This window comes from Cynara cardunculus, assembly GCF_001531365.2.
Source record: "Cynara cardunculus var. scolymus isolate 2C chromosome LG 10, CcrdV1, whole genome shotgun sequence".
Classification (NCBI taxonomy): domain Eukaryota; kingdom Viridiplantae; phylum Streptophyta; class Magnoliopsida; order Asterales; family Asteraceae; genus Cynara; species Cynara cardunculus.
Window position 1 is genome coordinate 3667383 of NC_037537.1, and position 7161 is coordinate 3674543.

Consider the following 7161-nt stretch of genomic DNA (forward strand, 5'->3'; position numbering starts at 1 on the left):
ATTTGAATGCCCCTATACATATACTAGTAATATACCCTGCGGCCGATGCTATGCAAAACATTTAACTTTTGAAGTCGAGAACCTCAAACTACGATCTCATTTGTTATGTAAATTTTATAGTTTATTGTGGTTTTAAATCGACAATTAAATATGATTTAAATTCAGAGTTGATATGTTCGATTAGTCAGCTTTTGAAATGAAATAGCTAGTTAATAGTGTTTTTAAACCCATGTCATTTGTTGTTATTACCTTTTAAAAATTGACTCATGCATTTGTAGTTTTTGCAATTTATAATAAAAATATAAAGATTGAAATAAAAATGGTTTATCACTTTAATCTCAAGAGTAGTCATGAATGACCACACTTACAATGCAATTTATATAAGTAGCCATGAGGTGTATTCTCTTCAGATAGGGATGTAGGACAAGAGGGAATTAATATAGGGAAGTGATAAGAGTAATGGACCGTTTACCAAACGCTTATTCGGGTAAGTGAATACCAAGCCATTTTATCTTATCGAATGAATATGGTAAGGATCAAGAATCTTACCTGTTAAGAGCGAGACAAGGACCAAGAGTCTTACCCGGTAAGTGAATGCGACGACTCTTACCACGATAAGCGCTTACCAGGTAAATTGTTGCATACGATACCGTTTTGGTGGATTAAAATCTTATCAACGATAGTGTTAATTTTACCGGTAAACGCTTATCGGATAAGTGTTTGGTAAACGACCCCTAAATAGCTTTATATCCGATGTGGGATAGAATGAGTTGCTCTTTCTCATATTTTCTTATACGACCTATCTTAAGTTTTTTTTATTAGTAATTTTGGTCTAATTTTTTCTTTTAAATAAATCTAATCCATAAAATCATAATCACCATAAATAATTATATCTCATTTTAACATTTTATTATATAAAGAGTTAAAAAGTAAAATTTTGTAATATCTTATTTAATTTTAACTCGTTCAAACCATATACCCTAGTTGTTGTCTTGTTGATGTTACTGGAAAATGTTTAAAAACGAAAAAAAAAAAAAAAAAACGAAAAAATCCTTCAAATTGGTGGAATTTGACTAAAAACATATCGGGCTTACGACTAAGACGTAGTCTACTGTCTTCCTCAAAAGGTGGATTCGATTTGAAAAATTCTTCAAATTGGTTTGCTTGCCTACTTTGTTTTGTCTTGCCCAAATCAGTTTCCAAGTTATACATATTAAGAACACAAACTCTTCAAAAAGAAGATTACAATTAAACTGCAATAAAAATCTTTTGCATATAAAGATGCTGCATATTTTAGGGTAAAAGAACAACAACAAGCTTACTTTGATTCCAAAAACACATGCTTGCATGCAACAATAGATCAGTGGTGTGCAGATCTTTCCCCAATTGATAACCTCTTGAAACCATGACAATGCGCTTTTCAATGGCCTAACAAGCTCATGTACAACCAAAATCAAACATGAAAACATGGGGTACCTTAAAAACACAATCAATACCTAACATATAATATATGAAGAAATATAAAACTGGAAAACTTTGAAAGTTGAAATCCAAGTTTAGCTATGGTTGAAAGAAGCATGGACCCTTTGAATCAATACATAATTCAAAATACATATACAACTATTTAAACCTGAGTTGACAAGTCCTCTTGCACAAAAAATGAATTTAGAAGAAGGGACCAACATGCAACACAACTATAGAATTTGCATTTTTCAGAAGAAGAGATTAAGAAGAAATTATGGACCTCCTTTCCGATCAATTTGAGCACAAATTGAGATTTTGATCTTCCTGAATTCTTCGTGTTCTCGAGTTGAGAAATGGAGATCGAAGACCGTAAGAAGCATATTGAAGAACAGAAGATGATGTTTGACTGCGAAGACTACAATGAAATTGAAATTGAAGGAAAGTAGTAAGAACATAAAAGAAACATAACAGTAGAAAGGGAAAGAGGGCACATACCTTGATTGTTGCTCCAAATGTTTGAACAAAATGTGATTTGTTAGACGAAGAAGGAGATGTTCTTCTCCCAATTATTGTGGGTAAGAATAAATACGATGAATTTATTTGCAGATGATCGATGTCATGAAGGTTGAGATTTAGGGGAGAGGGGAGGAATTCCGAGGAACATGGAGAGGAGAAGGGTTGGAACGTGGGAAGAGATTTGAAAGGATACTTACCATATGCTTAAGAAATTGGACCTCTTAAAAATTACAAAGTAACTAAAACTGGTGCTTTTTAATATCGTATAGATATAGACCCTCATTCATTTACTTACCCACTAATTAATACGAACTTTACAAACCAATCTGAGCCATACATTTTTTCCTTATCAATGGTAGTGGCTAAATTGAAGATTATAAACTGATAAAAAAGGAAACAAATTAAATAAAAGACAATTTTAAAACAAATTTTATGTTTATTTTTGATAGATAATCATAACTCATTTATCCCTAAAATGGTTGGATTCCTCTCAAATCTTTTGGAATACCTTCTTATCGTCCGCTATATTACTAGCCTCCATAACTCAAGAATTTGGCCATTTCTTTAGAAATTGGTGCTAGTAATTCTATATAACTAAAATTCAGTTTTCTTGCTCTACTTTTTTTTTTACCTTGAACAAAGCATCCTTGTTAGTAGCAGCTAAGGTTGTAGATGACGTGAGACGTGGCGTGACAGCAATATCAAACCTCAAGCCTTATGAATTATGGCGAAGCCACGACGTTTTTCAAGACGTGCTCAAGGCGGCATATACACACACATCCACCTACACTTGTATGTGTTACTGTTTCAAATAATACTTCAAACAAATTAAATTCATATAAAGTAATGTTGATCCTCTCTCTTAGTGATTTGATGATAATTCCTTTTCACTTACACGATGTATTTATGTTTCTGTCTTTTCAGTTCCAGCGATCATCACTGAGTCTGTTCAGTGATCGCTGAAGAACTTGTATTGTAATTCAATCAGAGACAACGATACCTCAAGAAAACACCACTCACACCAAAGAACCTTCAGCCAAAGTCGAAGACTGAAACTGAAGATTAGAGACTGGTAAGTACGTGATCTGAAGCGGTACTCAGTGATTACAAGCCTGTCTACATATGTGTGAAGACTGCTCAAGCCTCAGTGAACACTGAAGAGACCTCTAGGTTATTCCAGCATTCAGCGATCAAAGGAAACTTTCCAAGCACGATTGTTGTTTGTCTTGTCCTAATACACACAAAGGACAAACCCATACCCTTTCTAAAATGTTAGTACGGTATGGAGCCGACTAGTTGACTCTATTACCCACCAACTTTAGGTAAGGATGTCTGCTCATGAATAGGCTTTTTGTACTATTCACTGTAGCAAAGAACAAGCCTTCCTCTTAAGGCTTGACACACACTCTAACTCACCATATTGCATTAAATGAACATTTAATGCATTGGGTATAAATAGAAGTGTTTCTTCTCCATGCAAAGTGCTCGCGCAACACACTCTCTTAACCTAATTCTTACTTTGAGCATTCTTGAAGCCTAAGTAAAAGAACTTCTCTTTACAACATATCTTTTCTTATTTGCTAAGAATCTGTGTGTAACCAAACATTGTTTAGATAGGTTTTCCTACCTTATCTTTCCGCAAACAGTCTTGTAAAATTTGTATTGATCTTCTTTTATCAATATACATTTTAAATTTGAAAATACTGTGTTTGTATTCTCCCCCCTTCTACAAACTGTTATAAATATCTTGTAGACCATCAAAGGACCAACAAGTAATAATACTAAAAAAAGAATAATTGATACAATATATATATATATATATATATATATATATATATATAGAAAATGATATCAAGAACGAGATTAGATCTCTTGAATCTATACTCATTACTTTTTCGATTTTCGTGTAGGGGAACGTGAATAATTATAATTATAATTTTAAAAGAATTCTTGTTTGACTATTTTAAGTTTTAGTTTTTAAGTTTCCTTTTTATGTTTATTTAACTCATAAGTGACATAATTATAGATTTAAAGTAACCATACACCTTACAGGATAATGTGTCATAATGTGCCATAACATGTCGTAACGCGCCATAATGCGTTACAATGCAAGCCAAGCCTTAGAGTGGAAGCTTAGGGGTTAACGTCCACCTTGAGCCATAACGCACCATAATGAGGTTATAACAAGCTATTTACAACCATGGTAGTAGCAACCCAATATCTGATTTGAGGAATTCACACTACTAAATAGATGGCCTTCACTGACAGAACTTTCCTCCAATGATGATTAACAGACCAATCAATATCAACATTTGACACGTAATCGTTGATTTCCATTGGTAATCTATCGACAAATTCAGAAAAAAGTAACTTCTTAATCCGACTAATTTACTAACGGATTTGAATTTAGTTGAAAATTAAATTAAATTCTATCGGTAATCTCTTGGTAAAATTCATTTTTTTTTAAATTGATTAGATTTACTAATGGATTACTGATGAAATTTAATTTAATTGTTAATTAAATAGATTTCGTTCGTAAATTTTTAAAGGCAAAATGTGTGAAATTGCAACCTATTTTTACAAAATTTATTATTATAGCATTGTACTTTCTATTTTTCTTATTAGAGCAATGTACTTGTGATAACCGGTTATTCAGTTATAAAGCTCGAGGTTGATTTTGGTAAGTGGTGGTAAGTTGAGGGGTTAAATTGTTGATATGGTTAATTGCTTTTAAAATCCCACCGCCTCTTATATTTAAATTGTTAGTTATGATATAATTCTTTTTTATCTCATTGGGATGATGCATACAATATAAGAGAATAAAAATGAAAAACTTACTGGGTGTGTGTTCTTTGGTGCGAAACAAATAAGAAATTGTGAGGAGGAAATAAAAAGAAGTTGATTCTGCAAAAATATCTAGATAAATTGTTGTTGTTCATCTCCATAACTTCATCTCTTTGTGATTAAGGTGAGTTATTGATAAGTGTTAATATATTAACCTTATTACATCATTTTCTTAACCATTTTCCTTTGTTTTATTTGCCCATTAGTGTCTTAATTGAGTCTTTTTATGTCTTTTTTATATATTAGTGGTAATATAGCATATCTAATGTTAATTCCCTGTTTATGCAGGTTTTTGATGATTTTCGGGCCCGATCCTGCAGCAGTCCTATAGGACCAGGAGTGTCAAAATCCTATAGGACCTGTCCGTGAGCTGCACTTTTTCCTGGGCCGTGAATTCGTGGGCTGCTCCTTAGAGATTGCTGGGTCAACGACCTTGGGCCTGGTCAAATCCCATTTTTGTAGAGCATTTTGTCTTATTAGGTGGCTCCCACTTAGCAAACTCCCTTAGCCTATAAATAGAAGGCTTAAGGCTTGAGTTTAACTTACCAATTCACCAATTTACATGCTTTCTCTTATTTTGATATTAATGATCTTTGTGTTAGTTACTCTCTAAATTATTACTTTCGGTTCCAAGCTTTCGGTTTTCTTTTTCCAATCAGGAACCGATTCTTGTGAAGTGAAGTTGTGATTACGTTTTCAAGTTTAATTTAAGTACTCGTATTTAATCTTCATGTCATTTCTTATTCTATTTCCAAGTTACGTTACGTTTTCTTACTTTTGTTACGAGTTACGAATTAGTCGATTGCTGTTGCTTTACATTGGATTTTATCCTTTGTGGCTCACGACTAATTTACGTAAACTAAATAATATGTTTTTAAGAGTTTGCAAGTAACCTTTTCGATATTTGTAACAAAACTTGTGTTGCAAGTTTTGTTACTTGTCTTCCAAGTTTTCTTCCTAAAAGTCAAACTCTATTTTTGAGACACTCATTAAGTCAGATCTCCATCTCATTTCAAGTACTTGTCTTTCATCATTACTAAATTAATATTAATTAATAATATTTAGTTATTAATAATTTATATTTCAGTCATTTATATTTCAGTCTTTTACATTTCAGTCATTTATATTTCAGTCTTTTACATTTCAGTCTTTATATTTCAGTCCTTTACATTTCAGTCTTTACTTTACTGCAATTTACATTTCCGTCATTTAATTTCCAACAATTTACTTTCAGTCATTTATATTTCTGTCATTTAATTTCCTGTACTTTAAATTCCAGTATTTCCATTTCCTGTAATTTACTTTCTGTAATTTACTTTCTGTAATTTCCATTTCTTGTAATTTACTTTCTGCAATTTACTTTTCCGTATCAGTTATTTATCTTTCAGTCCTTACATCATTCGAGAGAAGAAACCGAGCGATGAGGGGCTAACGTCTTAGCTTGGGGTGTAACGGGAAATTAAGACCAAAGCCGATGTGAAAGTACAAAGGTGTCTTATTAGCATTATAGTCTACTATTTATTTCAGGTGCTTAATATTTCATTTGATGATTACATTAAAATTAATTGATAACTAATTTTGTGTATAAAATAGTATTGACTTTCAAAACCTGAGGTAATAGGAGAAGACTATAAATAACTTTAGTGTCTAACAAATGCTATACTCCTACGGTGTAGGATGGTAACACTGTGTTGKGYWAGGATTCACGACGTCTAACATAAATGATATCGTATCGATAGCACGTTGATCGAAGTGTGCTCCTGGGAGGCCGTCTGACCCGATAGTTGATACTGTCATAGTTATATACAATCATTTATTGATTTTAGATAATTGTGACAGAAATGCTATGTCACATTTTTGCTGAATCATTTGTTTAATGTCTTAATCAACTGTTGCACACTGCGCTTCTTTTTAAGATTGATATTTTTCTTAGTTGTAACCAAACCTCCTAATTTTAGATAAATCAAATCTCTCGTTTCGCCATCTGAAATTAATTTTTATAAACTGGACTTTTTGAAATAACTTTACAAGCTATCTCTGTGGGAACGATATCTGGTACTTATACCATTATTACTTGTTACGAGACGACAATAGTTCAAGGTGTATACTTGCGCTGAGTTCTATTTTTGTGTTGAAATCTAAGGTTGAATAAACCGACAATCAATTATTTACAAACTTTCCTTATTTGGTAATTTAAACTGTATGTGTTGGGTCACCTATTGATTTGGTGATGACCCACTGATCTGTTCATCTACCTTAGCAACACTTAGTAGTTATTGGTTCTTTGTAAGTAGGTGTCTTGGTACATACTTAAAGCCATTGGCAAAATCGAAGACT